Genomic DNA, 15,848 nt, shown 5'->3' with positions numbered 1-15,848 from the left:
GTGTCAAGTCCGGGAAGACTATGAAGAGGATGATTTTAGCCTTGATCACCTTGTTTTATTCTTTCTGTGATTTTGAGAAAATGAAATAAATCCTGGTAGGAGTAGATCAAAAGGTTATAGACAGGAGGTAGCATCATTCTCTCTCCTGATTAGTCTATGAGGGCAATTAGGCAAGAACTACAAGTCATAATTTTTCTTTCTGTCTATTTTTGGGGGAAAGATATGGCATCCTCTATAGTCACAATCCTTTTGAATGCTATTTTACATGTCGAGATGCCTAAGGTCTCTTACTAATTGGAATACCTTTGCAAGGGACTCATGTTGGGATGACACCTCTCACTGAGGGAGACCATGTGGAGTATAAGACAAGCAGTGAGATACTTTTTACACTTCTGTGATTTCTATGTGCATTTTAAGTTTTGCATAAGTCAATTAACTCTCTCACCCATAACTAAGCTTGTCCAGATCTTCCCCTATTTTTAGATTGTGCTTCATATCTGAAATTGTAGATAATGCACAAAGTAGTGGCTACCTACCATGAGTCTGTCTTTTGGCCTAGTGACCAGAGACCCATATGGGCAAAATATAGGATTATTTTGTTCTACTGTAATTTACTAAATATAACCATAGAAAGGGAACACCTCTGTTTTCAAAAAGCGTTTAGACCTCATCTGAGTGGTTTCTTTTCAATATTTTAAAGTAGAAAAACATTGGTTTGAATTTAGGAGATCTGGATTCAAATCTCAGCTCCATTATGTAAGAGCTAGGCAAGTTACTATCTTAGTCTATTTCTGTTGCTATAAAAAAAAAAAAAACTTAGGCATTTACAAAAACAGAAATTTATTGCTCACAATTCTGAAAGACAGGAAGTTCAAGATCGGGGCACTGGAAGATTTGACATCTGGTGAGGGATCTTTGTTTCCAATATGGCACCCTGTTGGTATGTCCTCATATAGTGGAAGGGCACAAGAAAAGAACTCACTTCCTGACGTCCTTTTATAAAGGCACTAATCGCTTCCATAAGCATGGAGTCCCCAAGGTTTAATCACCTTTTAACAACCTCACCTCTTTATATGGTTGCATTGGGAATTCTGTTTCAACATGAATTTTGGAGGGACACAAACATTCAAACCATACCAGTCACTTAATCTGCCCATCTCAGTTTTCTCACCTGTAATGTAAAGAATTAATAGTAGTTATCTCTTATAATTGTTAAGAAGATTCAAGAAGGCAATTTATAGAAATTAATTTAGCGCCATCCACTCATCTGGAATATGTTCAGTCTGAATCCTGAGGAAGAGTAAAGAAGCCACTCTCTAAGGAATATATAAAGATCTGGCTTTGCTGAGACTAAGGCAGAGTTGGTATGACAGTGGGGGACCAGCTGAGACATCTGAAGGAAGGGTAGTCTCTGGGAAATGGATGGGAAATGCTGAGGCCAAAGTGGAAGCCACAGGCAGATTCCAGGCAGGGCTGATTCAGTGGGAAAAACCTCAAGCCAGGCAGTGAGGCATAGTCGGAAGAAAATAACAGGATTTGGACTAAGAGCTTGAATGCAACTCATAATTGCATCTGTTGGGTAGATCTCTAAAGATGCGGAGTTGTCACTTATGATTGAGGATGGGACTTTCTAACCTTTGTTTTAGTTATGAACACCTCTCCTGGTGTGAGGAGGTTTGAGGCTAGTGGATTTAGGCTGTGCAGAAAGAGAGAAACAGGGTCCTGCCAGCACTAATAATAGTACAGGCATAAACACTGAGTGGTTTTCCCAGTTCATGCAGGCTGTCTGGCTCTCCTGGCTCCCCTCGTTTCTGCAGGGTCTTATGTAACAGAGATTTTTGAATTAGAGGAGACTAATTCCGAATTATAAGTAAATGACCCATGGGTCCTCACTGGAACTTGTTTTTATCCCTAATATTAAGTGGTGATTGACTACATCCCAAGAAACAGTTTCCCAAAAAGGACAAACTTATGTATTGGCTTTGGTGTCAGATAAAACTTATTTCAAGTCCAGAATCTACCATATATTAGCTGCAACCTTAGTAAATTTATTTGAATTTTAACAGTAAAATAGGGAGATTGATCCTAACCTTATATTAGGATTGAGTAAACCTTATTATTAGGATTATGATGTTTCTGACACTTGGTGCACATCGGTAAGTATTAATGATTACAAATTTTGAAAGTGGAATAAACGTATGAAAACAATGACTACTAGTTTAAGTGTTTTCTTGCTTTTTAAAAATTCTACAGATTAGGCCTGGGTAGGATGTGGACATTCCCAGAGAAGGACCATACTTTCCCCATTGTTCAGTGTTTATTACTTCATATGTTATCTCAATTACATTTCCATTTGCCTTTGATCACTTTGTGTACGGGGTACAAATGTATTTATAGAGCTAAATTTTATTTGTCAGTACCAACATTGTCTCAATATATTTTTCAATGCTATTAACATTGCTTATTAATGGAAGATGGATGGGTAATAATGATAGGAGGAAGTTTTACTGATGCATTTGCTTTCCTCTTTTCCTTTCTTCCTTCAGAAGTTTCTTTAGCATTCCTATCAGCGTGAAATAGGTAAGGATCCTACTGGGCACAGTGTAACTCTTGTGGATAAATGGTACATATCAAGAAATCTGTTGACTTATCATCTAGTGACAGCCGTTCAACTACCTTTCTCCCTACTGTGGAGAGTTGCTGGCTGAATCATCAGAAGTTGATTAATAGTCAAAAAAGAAGAATCTGCTAGGATGTAGTAAATAGGCACTCTCATACACACTGCAGCAGAGGATGAAATGGTTCAACTTTTTATGAAGGGGCATTTAGCATGAATATATACAGTCTTAAGTTCAGATTGCTCTTTGACTTAACAATTGCACAGTTACAAAATAATTCTAGAGACATAATCAGATAAATGTGCAAAGATGTATATACAAGGATGTTCACTGCAGCATTGTTTATAATAATGAAAAATTAGAAACTGCCTAATTGGTCAATAAAGCAGGCTTGGTAATGATACTGTTATAAGACAGAATAATATGGGCATGTTTTCAAATGCTATAAAAACTCCATAATAATATAAAAAATTTTTCATAAATATCTGTAATGTCAAGTGAATAAAAGCAAAACAAAAAGCTGTATGTTTAGGTAACATTCTGCATTTGTAATAAAATATTTGTTTATATACTTCAAAAAACTATAGGAATACGTATCAAAAGGCACAAGAATTGTGCTAGTGTGTTGGTGCTGTCATAGGTGATCTTATTTTCTTCTTAAACTTATCTGCCATAAACATAATTTGGCTTTATAATCACTCAAACATAATTGTAAATTAGGAGGCCTGCCTTTGTGCTGCCAGAGCAGAGGTTTTTATCTCTTTTCTTCACTGCTCTGTGCCCAACAACTAGAAGAATGTCTGGCTGTTTTAGAGGCTCAATAAATCTCTGTTGAATGAATAAATATTCACTGTGTTCTATATTCTCAAGCATTAATGGAGATTGAGCACCTTCTCAGGACAGTTGTGCTGAAATAAATGGGAGCCTAAATGACTCAACTTCCCAAAGGAACCTTCATGTACAGAACAATATCAGAGGTTTAAGGCAGTAAGTTAATGCTTTAGGATACCCCCAGTTTAATTTACATTATTTGTAGAGTTTAAGGTGGGAGCCAGGTGTCAAAATAGATAACAAATGGCTGTGCCTAAAAAATTACTCATCCATTTGTTTATCCATTTATTCAACAGACATTTGTTGCATGCTAATTTCTTATGTGTGTTGTGAAAAGTGCTGGGAGTATAACATCAAACAGGTAAAGATCTGCAGTTTAATATTTCATAGTGTTGGCTGCCCAACATCTCCTTCTTTGTGTTTGGAGAATTTCTCCTCTTATGAGACCTGTATCTTCAAGGTAGATGTCAGAAACTTAATTTTCAAACCTTTTTTTTAACAACCAGGGCCCAAGAATTTGATTTAGGTTTCTCCCATCAGACATTTCCAAGCAAGATTGTGATTAGGAAACATGGTAGGAAGAAGAAGGCACATTTCAGAATCCTTTCCTGGTGAGAATGATGGGGAGAGAGGCAGTATTACATGGGTTCCGGCCGTGGCACCATGGAGTCCACACAGGCAGGAAAAACTAAGGTGCCTGTTCCCAGCAGCAGCAGTGGAAAACTGTGTCTTGTTAGCAATCTTCCCATGTAATTTGGGTATTGTCCTGGATGGACAGCCTGCAATAATTCTTTGACCTTCCTAAAGGTCCTGTGAAATGCCTCATTATATCTCACAGTGTGTTTCCCTTTTTACCAGTGATAGGACACCCAATAGAACACTTGCAATGATCTTGTTTTCCACCTCACCGCAGCTGCATACACTCATGGTCACACATACAATGTGCCATTACCAAAACCCCGTTTCAAGTGTCCCCATTCTTTGATTGCCACTTTTCCCTCCAGGTCACTGCTTCAATTTCTCCCATTCCAATAACCCCTAGAATGGCTGATCCTACTCATTTTATTGTCTGTGGCTCCCACTCATGTCCTCACTTTCTTCCTTTGTTGGTTCACTTTGTGGTTCATCACTGTAAGTCATCGTTTGCATTCACTCTCAGCTCCCCTGCCATTCTTTTCCGCTGTCAAACTCACCTGAGAAGACCCCTTTGTGGTTAAATCCAACCTTCTTTCTCCTTCATCCTGGCATCCTAGCAGTCGAATGAGACTGATATAAAATACACTAACATGCTGACTATCTCATATTATATCTCACTATATATATTGCACCTTAGTCCTGTCCAGCCAGCCAAATATGGCCCTGCTCCATCAGCTGTCTCTTGCACACTGAGATGATTTCTTACCACATCCCTCCCCTTTCCTCTCCCCATCTATAAGATGTTGAGCCACCACAGATACTGCCTCACTTGCATCTACTCCCAAGTACTCTGTATACCTGTCTTGTACAGTTGAACTGTCCCTGACCCATAATGTCATCCCATCATTTTACAACCTGTATCCCACCTTCAATCACCTATTAAAGGACATGACATTGGGTTCCCTCAATCCTATATCATTACCATTTCCCTCTTAACTGGATCATTCCCACTAGGGTAAAATATGCTGTGATGTATCCTAGTAATATTCTCTGACTTCACTGCCCTTCTCAGTAAATTAACCACTTCTCTGCGCTCTTCTGTAGCGCACACCCTTAAACACGTTGTCAGTGTTCATCATTTTCACTTTCCTGCATCTGCAGTCACCTTAGGACAAGCTGCCACCACCAGTTTTCACCTGAACGACTTCTCTGTGGTCTCCCTGCCTCTTCACTGACACACCTATAGGCTCCTCAAAGCAGCTAGAGTGAGTTTTTAAAAGTAGAAATAAGGTCAAGTCACTCTTTGCTTAAAATTTCCCGTGCTTTCACTATATTCATGTAAAAGTCAAAAGCCCTTGCCAGAGCTTACAAGAGCTTAGGTTGGCACTAGGCTACTTTTCTGACCTCATCTCCTACTCCTCTCACCCTCCTCCAACTCCTACTGTTCTTCTTTTTCTTTTCTTCAAATATTACAATATGCTTCCACCTTGAAGCTTGTGATTTGCTGTTCCTTCTTCCTTGAATATGCTTTCCTGGAGCAGTCACATGTCTTCCTCCCTCAATGAAGGATTTTGCTCAAATGGTACACTGTCATAGAGGATTTTCCTCCTCGTCTGCAATAGCTGCTCACCACGCCCATCACTCTTTGCTTACCCTAATTTCTTCTTGTTTGTAAAACTTATTACCTCTGCCATATATTAAGTGCTTTTTAAAACTATTTCTCTATTCCCATTAGAATATTATCTCCATGAGAGTGAGGATGTTGTTTTGATCACTGATACGTTCCCAGTGATTAGGGATATTGAATAAATATTTGTTGAAAGAGTGCCTGGGGTTGTATGAGAGCAGAGGAGGGAACATCACACTCTTCTTAGGAGGTTCTTCTCAGAGGAGGTGACTCTGGAACTAGTATTGAAAGATGGGAAATATGCCAGGCAACAAGTGAAGGCAAGAGGAGAGAACATCGTGGGAGGGAAATGATATATTCAGAGGCAGAGAGAAATGGAAATATTGATCTTAGAGAGAAAAGTATTTCCATTATAACTACAGCTTAGGAATAGATGGAGTAGAGGTGGAGATAGGGTTTTCAGAGATAAACCTGGAATGGTAGACACTGTAAGTGTGTTAGACTCTGTCTTCCACAGTTTAGCAGTGTCACTTTGTGAACACTGAACCATTCCACAGACTTTTTTCCTATATTTTTCATATGCTTATATTTTTTAGTATTGGAAAGAAAATTAAACCACTCTATATTGCTGTGGATGAAATGATGCAGAACTAAAAATCCAATTGCCTAATTTATGTCATCCTCTCTGAAAATGCATCTAATGCTTCTAGTATTTTCCAGCCTTCACCAAGTAGTGTAGCTTTATATATAAACTATGTACATGAGCTAGGTTTGTATGAAGTGACAAATCCGAGATCAAGTCATTCTTTATCTGAATAAACAATGTTGACTTGTGCCAATCTCATTCAAGAACATAAATAGAGAGGATTATTTTCATCATATACAGTGTTTTTTAATCCTTTAAGGCTCTGATCAAAGCTATGGATGGTCTATCCAGAAAAATATGCATAAACACACATAAGCAATTTTGAATAAAATTTCAGAAGGTATTAGATACCAACCCAAGATTGTTCATACTTTCGTCATGTCCGTTGGCTGGGCTAGTATCCCCTTTTCTGACACTTTTTTTTTGTTTGTGTGTTACACATATGGTGCCTACCAAGTTAGAAGAGTGTGAAATGGTTTAACTAAACTTGCCTGCCCACCTCATAGATTTTTCTTGGGAGCCAAAATTATTATATATGTGAGTGTTCATTTTAAAGCATTGAATACACTCCAAGAGTTGTTACTTTTCAAAGTTAAACACTTGTGAAAGATTGTTAGCATGTGATTTTAAAAAATATATGTGATGTCATTATTTATCCAGTGTGTTTCTGAATGATTTATAAAAGCACTGGATTCTCTAAAGATCTAGAAAGTTTGGAAAATAGTCTCTCAATGAAAAAACAAGATAAGCATATAAACAGTATTTTAGATTAACTGAATGTAAAACAGGCCAAATTAGAATACAAGCATGCATCACTTAATGATGGGGATACATGCTGAGAATTTGTTGTTGGGCAATTTTGTTGTGTGGACATCATAGAATGTATTTACATAAATCTAACTGGTATAACCTAGTATATGCCTAGGCTGTACAGTATAGTCTATTGCTCTTAGGCTACAACTTGTACAGCATGTTACTGTACTGAATGCCATAGGGAATTGTAACAAAATGGTAAGAATTTGTGTATCTAAACATATCTAATAGAAAATATACAGTAAAAATACAGTATTCTAATCTCATGGGACCACAGTCATATACATGGTCTGTCATTGATGAAAATGTTGTGTGATACATGACTGTATTTCCCAGATTATTGACCAAGCAGTTAAATGGTGACTTACACTATTTAGTCTCAAAGGTTGACCAATAAACCAAATGTAATGGAGATTTTTATTGGCTATATTTTTGGTTGCAAACATTAAAAAACACAACTCAAAAGGCTTAACTCTAGAAAAAGTATATTGTTTCATATAGAGTTTCTATATAGGATGATTCAAGTGTCACCAGGAATTAAAGTTCCTTCCATCTTTCCACTACCATGATTTTGGATCAAGCTAGTCTTGATCCTCAGGTTAGCTTCCCTTAGGTTGCAGTCTGACTACCATAGTTCCATAGTTACATCCAGAAATGTCAGATTTCAGAGAAATAAAATGACAATCTCTTCTTTGTGCTTCTTTTTCTAAGTTGCTGTCCTTAGACTCACGAGACCTGCTTCTTAGATCTATGACCGGAATGGGTCATAGTTCCATCCATAAACCAGTTATTGAAAAACAGTATGAGTTAACCCGATAGAGTTAAACTATTCAGGATTTACTCCTGAACTGAAAACAGAATTATATTCCATAAAGTATAGATATATGGATAAAATTAGGGCTTCCTTAGTGAGCAAGAAAAGAAAAATTACAGGGAGGCAACCATCAATCTCTCCTACAAGAGTTAAATAGAAACATGAAGAAAAAAAGTTTTTTAGTAAAATAAGATTATTTAGAGTGTGTGTTTGTAATTTTAGTTTCAGTGGATGATAGGTGGATGAAAAATGTCAGATTATTAGCTTCTTAGAAACTGATCAATATGCTTTGTGTATACAAATGGAAACAGTCATAGTTTTATCAGAAATATCAGTTAATATTTGAGAAGATAGTGTTGTGGTTACCATGAATAAGTCATGTATCCTTTGTGAGACTGATTTCCTCTTTTGCAAAATGCAGATAAAGCAACTTGCCCTGCCTACCTCAAAGACTTTCCTTGGGAGCCAAAATTATTATATATGTAAATATTCATTATAAAGTATAAAATATAATCCAAAAGTTGTTACTTTACAAGCGGGAGGAAGATCTACAATGAAATTCATGAGTCAAGCAGGAGTTGTTCCAAATTATCCTTACATATTTTTCCAAAAGTTAAACAAATCCATGTGATATTTTTGTTTATAGTCTATTTCTCTCAGATTTCAAAACACTTGACATAAATGGTCATTAAATTGCTGTCAGTGAAGTAGTTTATAAGCACTATTCATTTCTTGTTTAGAAAAAAAGCCATTTAGAGATCTTGACTTGCACAGGAACAAACAATGTAAAGGTAATGAAACTAGAAATAGAATCATGTTTTTAAATATCTGGCTCAGATTTTCTTTCTAGAATTTGACCATTTTGACATTAAAAATACATTATAACATTTTGTCTTAGTTTCTTTTGTCACCTACAACAGTGGCTTTAAAACTTTTTAACTGTGAAAGAAAAATTTAACTTTATATTATGAACCACTACAAACACACACTCTCACACACACACTCTCTTTCTCACAAACACACACACACGCCACCTGTCTCTACACAAATATATGCATATAAAATGGATATGAAAGTACAGGAAAACAGTACATGCTGCTTTATGTGAAATTACCTGTGATATTTAACACTGTTACAACCTACTAAATCAATTTTACAAATGACCGATAGGCTATGATTCATACCTTATAAAACACTAGTCTACAAATCAGTGAAAACAGTGGCAATCTAGAGACTTGGGGTTCTGTCCATCCAGCAGAAGTCCGACAGATGTGTTTTGTTAGGCCTGAGCACTGTGTTTATTTATTTGTTGGCTTTTTATAATTAACCCAACTTTTACCTCAGAACTACTGAAAATATCTAAGGCAAGGCTTGAGTGTGCATATTTTGGAACATTCTTACAGTTGAGATCACAACTGTTCACATTTTTCCTGAGCAATTTCATCCCATCCCACGGTCTCACCACCAGCAGTATCCTACTGGACTGGATGCCCATGTATCATCATACTCAAGATGTTCCAAACTGAACTCAAGATTTCCAATCTCATCCAGCTTACTCCTCCCTTTGTCTTCAGCGTCCCCATCCCATACCCACGTTATCTTCCACAGCAGTTTCCAGGCTCTACATTTTTTACCTATGGAGGGCATCACCATAAACTCACTTGGCAGTGAGTTAAACTCCTTTTTATTCATCTTTCCTCCACTATGAAATTAATTAACCTTACTTGTTACTTCCATTGTCACAGTGCTTGCCTTAGTTCAGGGCCTCATCATTCTTTACTTGGACTGTTGCAGTGTCCTTCTAAGCATGTTTCCTTATCTCTCCTTGTTGTCTTCAAATCAGTTATTGATGCCAGAAGCCAGAAAGATCCTAGGAGGGTTTTCGCTTAAAGTTCTTCAGTGACTGCCTTGCAATAGGATAAAATCTCAACTCTTTTCTGGCAGCAAATCAAGAGCAAGGTCCCTATGAGCTGATTTGTAACTGACTTCCCCCATTGTAATCACTGCAAATCCTTTTAGATCCATCTTCAATTTAGCAAGTTCCCAATACATTTCACACTATTTCATGCTTCTGTACCATTGTACATAACTATCCTACAGACAGAGTTCCTTTATTTGATTCCCAGCTCTGGTCTTTTCTTCTTTCAATCAATATTTGCACATCCTGCCTGATGTTGTGGAGATATACTTGTCTTCCTTCCTTCCTTCCTTCTTTCCTTCCTTCCTTCCTTCCTTCCTTCCTTCCTTCCTTCCTTCCTTCCTTCCTTTTCTTTCTTTCTTTCTTTCTTTCTTTCTTTCTTTCTTTCTTTCTTTCTTTCTTTCTTTCTTTCTTTCTTTCTTTCCTTTCTTTCTTTCTTTTTCTCTTTCTTTCTTTCTTTCTTTCTTTTTCTCTTTCTTTCTTTCTTCCTTTCTCTCTCTCTCTTTCTCTTTCTCCTTCCTTCCTTCCTTTCCTTCCTCCCTTTCTTTTTTCTTTCCTTCCTTCCTTCCTTCCTTCCTTCCTTCCTTCCTTCCTTCCTTCCTTCCTTCCTTCCTTTCCTTCCTTTCCTTCCTTTCCTTCATTTCATTCCTTCCTTCCTTCCTTCTTTCTTTTTTTTGGCAATGTCTCACTCTGCTGGATGGATCTCAGCTCACTGCAACCTCCTTCTCCTGGGTTCAAGTGATTATCCTGTCTCAGCCTCCCAAGTGGCTGGGATTATATGCACATGCCACCATGCCTGGCTAATTTTTGTATTTTTAGTAGAGGCGGGGTTTCACCATGTTGGCCAGGTTGGTCTCAAACTTCTCATCACTCATGACCTCAAGTGATCCGCCCACCTTGGCCTCTCAAAGTGCTGGGATTACAGGTGTAAGCCACTGCGCCCAGCCAATACACTTGTGTTCTAATTCTAAGTCCCTGTGAAGGTTAATTTTGTGTATTAACATGACTGGGCTAAGGGATGCCCAGATAGTTGGTGAGACATTATTTCTGGGTATTTCAGTGGGGGTGTGTCTGGAAGAGATTAGCATTTGAATAAGTAGACTGAGTAAAAAAGACCCACCTCCACCAGAGTGGGTGAGTATCATTGAATTCATTGATGGCTCAAAGAGAACAAAAAGGCAGAGGAAGGGCAAATTCTCTCTCTCTTCTTAAGTTGAGGCATCTTTTTTCCTCATACTTTGAAGTTCCTAATTCTTGGACTTTCACACTCAGACTGAATTATGCTACTGTCTTTCCTCATTCTCCAGCCTGTGGGACTTCTGGTCCTCCATAACCATGTAAGTCAATTACCATAATAAATATAATACACACACACACAGACACACACACACATATCCTATTGCTTCTGTTTCTCTGGAGAACTCTGACTGATACAGTCCCTTAATCTTTTTCGTGTGTGTGATTTTATGCAAAATACCTCTCTGCACTTTAGCCTGTCCCTTTGACTTGTGGGAATCTTTTCAGGGTTGGACTAAATACATGTGAAATGCACAACACAACTTCTGGGCATCTACACAGACATTTGCTAACCCTTGATTTCGTGTTTGTAAGTTAAATCTAAGTCTTTTGTGTAGCAAAATTAACATAGTTAAAATATTTTGGTTCTGAGGAAATGATGTATTGTCTAAATATACACTTTCAAATGTTTGTATATTTATTGACAATCTATGCCAGATCTAAAAGTAATCTGGAGGTAAAAAGTGAATAAACTATTGACACTTTAATCCATATTGTTTTGCATCAATATTACAAACTGTACACATTCTTGGGACATTTGTGTATTTCTGATAATTATAATGACTTCTATAAAATATTTGGTAGCATCATATCTTCTTGTTTTCTTTGGTAGGAAAGTGGGAGTGAGGAGTGGCCTCAAAGTGAAAATATTGAAAACCTACTTAGTTTTTGTAACCAAAGCATCACAGTGCTTTGAAAAAATGGCTACAAATTGATCAATTTGGAGAGGTAGTTAGTCAACTGTAGCATTAATATGACTCACACAAAAAAATCTTTAATAATCTCTGTAAAAATGTAAATAGCATTTCAATGAAATTTGGAAACAATGTCTTTATTTGTAAGAAAAGAAGAAACAGAAAAAAGGGACCACACGGTGTTGGAGCATGAATAGGGCTTGCAGCTTAGTGAGATTTAAGTGTAAAGTGAGACAAACGAATCAGAAACACAGGTATACAATAGGCAGAAATGGCTGCTGAGGCAGAGAGAGGGCTGCAGGACTTATGGGCAAATCTCGCCTTAGTTTAGAGATTGCTAGGAGGAGAATAGCTAAAGAGAGGCATTTTAGTTTACAAAGCTCTTCAGGACATTATCCTAATCTCACTCTCCTGGGGAAATATTGCACTCAAAACATTTTGCATGGGAAGAGGTGCTATATTTCCTGAGGGCAGCCTCTCAGGAAAGAAAGGGAGCTGGCCATGGGATTTACTCTAGATGAGTAATAGGAACCAGAGAATAATTGAAGGCATATTAAAATAGTATAAATATCCACAGCAGAGGAAATTTTTATACATGGTCTAGGGAATTAGAATGAGGAAAAAGGTGAGCAAATTAGCAAAATCAAATTTTACTTCTGCTTTTCAGGGAAAAGAACTGGAACTCGGCTATTCAGAAATAAACTGTGAAGAAAAGTGACCAAAAGCTATGACACAAAAGAGGCACTAATTTCTAAACGACAAATCCTAAGACGTATTGCTCTAGACCGATCCTCTGTCAGAACAAGATTAAATGGATAACCCATTTGGTCTTTTCCATCTCTAGCTCCTTTTTATTTTCACTTCCATTATTCTATGAATATACAAGAAAGGGAAATATAATATTGTTAAAGCTCAGGCATGATTTATTGACTCACTGTATCTTTAAGATAGCACATGTACTTTGTGTTGTTATATTTGATAGCACATTTTTTCATGAATAATTGTGAATAGAGTAAACAGACTCATAAAGCCTGTTTAAAGTGTCAGTGCATAAGTTACTGCCAGTGGTGTCTTGGGGCTGCATTAACTTATACGTGTAATTTTTCTTCCTTCCTCTTCCTTCTCTCCTCCCCTTTTTAATTAGTAGATTTTCTCACTCATGAGCATTTAGCATCGCCTTGTTTGCCTGATGCAGTTCCCTTTGGGGTTTCGCCTGTGGATGAGGCGGAAGAACTTGGGGGAAACAGCTTGATGAATCACAGTTTGTTGAAGGCCATTATGGTAGTAGCGATAGAGAAATCGAATATTTGCAAAATGCCAGAGGTGAAGGAATAGGACACACATGATTAAAATTGCCATAAAATCAAAGCTGTCAAAGCAACAAAAGCCATAAAAAAGAAATATTCTGGCAACGTCAGTCTCCCACACATCCAGGGGAAGTGTGTTACTGAAGAAGTTCATTAGGAGTAGAAGAGGATTTTTTTCCCATTGACTATGAAAGCATGCACTGAACTATAAATGTTCTCTGCCCTAGGAATTTTAGCGGAGACATCTGGGGACTGCAACCTTAAAACATCATTCAGAATACAGATCCTCTCAGCACTGTTGGAAAGGGCTGAAGAAAGGGCAACGCAGTGTGCAGAGGTGTGGGGCAAAGGGGCAGGGTAAGGTAGGAAGAGTAATTGAGGAAGAAGATGTGAAGGCTGGGGCTGACTTTGGATGAGGAAACTTGTAGTGAAAAGTACCTGTGTTTTCCTTTCCTAAAAGACAGTATTACCAAGGAGCTGGAAGTATGGAAAAAGCCCTCATTTCCTCCCCAGAATTCATGACTACAGGGCAGGTGGAATCTGCTGAGTGGTACGTGAAATGTGTATTAAGAGAACAAAATGATCATTCTTCCCACCTGAAGAGATCCAGGTACTTTGGTAGAAGTGGTTGTTTAGAAAGAGAGAAAACAATTTGTTAAGCTGATAAAGTAATCTAACTATCTAGGGAGGTACCAGGAAAGGGCTACAGTGATTACTCTTGCCCCGCTCAATGGAAGATTCCTGATTTGAAGGTAGACGCTTGGGATTCAACACAAGTTCTGAAAATGAGGAGAGGATTTGAGTGGGAGATCAGAGAAAACTAAAGGGTTACAAGAACAAATTTGCAATTTGATTTAAACAGAGACAAACCATCTTATAGCTACCTGCTTGGAAAAAAATATTACACTTCTTGTTTTCTGTCAGGCTTACTGTGGCATCGTTTAAAATACTTCTGTAATCCGTGGGTGCTTGCCAAATTTAGTTGCACTCAAACAACCTTCTGATACCATGAATCCATGACCAATTTTTAATGAGGAGTCCAGTTTTTTATTTTTATTTTTTCCAGCAAGCTTTTTCTGAATCTCCAGTAGGAGCTGTGATGAGGCAGTGAGACAGTGAAGAGGCAAAGCTGGTGCAATTGAAAACTCATGGGTAGTAGATGTGCTCCTCTCCTGGAGGGACATCCCAGGAGATGGATGAGCAGGAGAGAGTTGACAATCAGGTAGGAGTGACACCAGATAGGTCTCAAAAGGCCATCGAAGGTCGCAATCCCATATACATTATTTTTGTTAATTGCTGTTCAAACTTCCCAGAAAGGTTCTTTTTATTAATACCTAGGGCTACTTGGGGCCACTTGTTTACATTCAACTCTTACAAATAGAAGCCAAAAAATAACACATACACTTGTCCTGAGGCACTGGCTTTATTCCTGGAATGGAGCTAGTGCTCAGAAGAATTCAGCTGCTGTGTCTCCTACTGTCTACACAGCAGTCGTGAGAGGCTTACCACTTAGTGGAAAATTCGTCCCAGGAAAGTCACCTACCTAAGATCCCAAAACAAGAGTACTGGCAACAGATGACCCATAATGCCTCTTCTGGTTGGAAAAACTTTACAGTTTTAAGTAAAATAACCTCTCCGAGACTGTTTTCTTGTCTGTAAAATGGGGATATTAAAATCCATCCTTTTTCCCCCGGGGTGGTTGTAAACCATTAGCCTGTTGCAAACTTTACAATTGTATGAAATTATAAGAAATGCTTATTATCATCATCATAATCATCATCGCCATTATCTCTTTATTTTCAACAATTTCCTGTAAACATCAAAGGTTCCATTTGGGAACCTGTTCAATTTCTTTGACTGGATTTAAAGAAAGACACACAATGTATTTCTAAATATGTTTTGCAAGAGTTTTCTTTAATTTTTAAAAATAAACATCTGAACTCATCGTGCAATAAAAGATATACTTGTGTGATTGTAATCATTTCCATGGTAGCAAATTGGGAGGTCACACAGGAAAGGTCTAAGACTTGACTGCAGGTTCAAGCAGCAGGAGAAGCTGGTTTGGGACCAAATAAGCTCTTATTCAAGTAAAACTGTCGAAAAACACTGCCAAGGGAATACAGAAAATAACTGGGGAAGGAAATTGCTTTTGGAATAAATGTTCTGTTCTTTCAAGTTTGCTCTGGTAGAAAAGTGCCTGTTTGAAGAGACTTAATAGAACCATTAGAGGGACAAAACATGAAATATCTCATGAAATCTTAAAAGGTTTATTTTATAACCATTTTTTCTAAAGGCATATGTGGAGGAAAAAGAAACCAAGGAGATGAAATTTGTACTCTTGTACACAAATGCATAAGGTTATTTGATGTGGAACAATTACTTGTGCCTAAATCTATTTCAGATATGCTATTTGATATGCGCTTTGCCATGTTTCTTGTTATTATTTATGTATCCTGTGCTACTCATAGGTCTTGACATCAAACTAAAGTGCTTTGTTTTCCTGGACTTGCTCTTTTACTGCACTATTGCAGTTACGCCTAGCTCTTTAATTATCATCCATTGAATTCTCCTCAATTTTAGTAAAAGCTTTTAGCATAGCTTTCTACCTGTTATTTATCAGTTACTGAACATCTACTGTGTATCAGAT

Source organism: Macaca mulatta, chromosome 1, assembly GCF_049350105.2.
Source record: "Macaca mulatta isolate MMU2019108-1 chromosome 1, T2T-MMU8v2.0, whole genome shotgun sequence".
In the NCBI taxonomy this organism is placed as follows: domain Eukaryota; kingdom Metazoa; phylum Chordata; class Mammalia; order Primates; family Cercopithecidae; genus Macaca; species Macaca mulatta.
The sequence above is the reverse complement of the archived record's forward strand: the minus strand, read 5'-3'. Positions refer to the sequence as shown.